Raw genomic sequence first — 1,608 nt, 5'->3', positions numbered from 1 at the left:
CCCTACATCTAAACCCCCCCTTCTACCTCCTACCTTCCCAGTCAAACTCTTTTGCCATCCTAAATCCAGACACTCCAATCTCAAATACAGATATTTCAATCACCACCACAACCCCCAAACACCTTCCCCTCTCCCTCCTCGAAACTACCCGTAACAGACAGAACAAACTTTCCCACCCCCTCTCCCCTACCACACAATCACCTCCACCTTCCTTTACTCCTTTGCTTGAGACACCAGTCCTCTCTTCCCCCCCTCACAAAAAAACTATATCCCCCAAAACTCCCTAAACCACTCCTTAGAAGAAACCATTGAAAAATATCAAGATTACCTAATGAAAACTGACACTCAACCTCCAAATCTTACAACTCCTGCTCCTTCCACACTCCCAAATAACTGCTGTATCCATCCTCCTCCTAACTATATCCCCCCTACACCCCAAACCTCCCACCCCCTCCCAACACAACCCATCCCCCCGACCCCAACCCCGCCCACATTATCCCTCCCACCATCCCCTCTATCCCTTCCATCCCTCCTGGATACACACGTGAATCCCTTATGTCACAAGTATCCCCCTTTCCCCAGACCCTCCATCTCCTAATACCCTCTAGTAGAACACCAACTCCCACACCTCTCCCATCTCAGACCTCTCAGTCCTTTTCCCACCCTCTAGCTGCTTCCCCCTCAAAACAGTAAAGTATAAATTCCTTCATTGGAATATTCGCGGTTTTCCCCTCCCACAGACCTGACCTTCGTCATATCCTTTCCTCTATAGTCCATCTATTTTATGCCTTCAAGAGACCCTTTTTAACACATCCTCCAATACCAATCCCCAATTATCATTTTTTCTCATCCCCACATTCCCCTTTCTCCTATGCTTGAGACACCAGTCCTCTCTTCCCCCCTCACAAGAAATCCTTTATCCCCCAAAAAATCCCGAACCAAATTTATAAGAAGAAACCATTTAAAAAATTTAAGATTACCTAATGAAAAACTGACACTCAACCTCCAAATCTTACAAAATCCTGCCCCCTTCCAAAACTCCAAGTAACTGCTGATATCCATCCTCTTCTAACTATATCCCCCCTACACCCTATCCTCCTACCCCTCCCACACAGCCCATCCCCCCGACCCCAACCCGCCCACATTAACCCTCCCACCATCCCCTCTATCCCCTTTCCCCTCCCTCCCTTTCGCACGTGAATCCCCTTTTGTAACTCATTAACTCTCATAAAGTCATTACACACCACAAAGGGACTCCAATCCCACAAATCCTACTGCTGTGCCCACGTTTTTAAGCAACTCGTACCTCTGCTTCCCCCACCTATCCCCCTCACCGACCTCCCAACCTATCAGACATCCTTACAGAATCCCACACCCTTTTTTCTTCAACAACCTATTCTCTTTTCCTCAAACGCATACATATTCTTCATCTAATCTAACTCCTTACCATACCCGACCCTAACCCTTTTAATCACCAACTCCTTTGCCCCGCTTTGACAACTAATCACTAAATCAACCACCCTTCCCTAACAATAGCTATAGTGCTACATGACTTTAGATGTCTAGCACATTTTTCTTTCTTTTAACCATTAACCATTATCAAGAAAA

The sequence above is a fragment of the Penaeus monodon genome, unplaced genomic scaffold (genome assembly GCF_015228065.2).
Source record: "Penaeus monodon isolate SGIC_2016 unplaced genomic scaffold, NSTDA_Pmon_1 PmonScaffold_8686, whole genome shotgun sequence".
NCBI lineage: Eukaryota > Metazoa > Arthropoda > Malacostraca > Decapoda > Penaeidae > Penaeus > Penaeus monodon.
Note: the sequence above shows the minus strand (reverse complement) of the source record.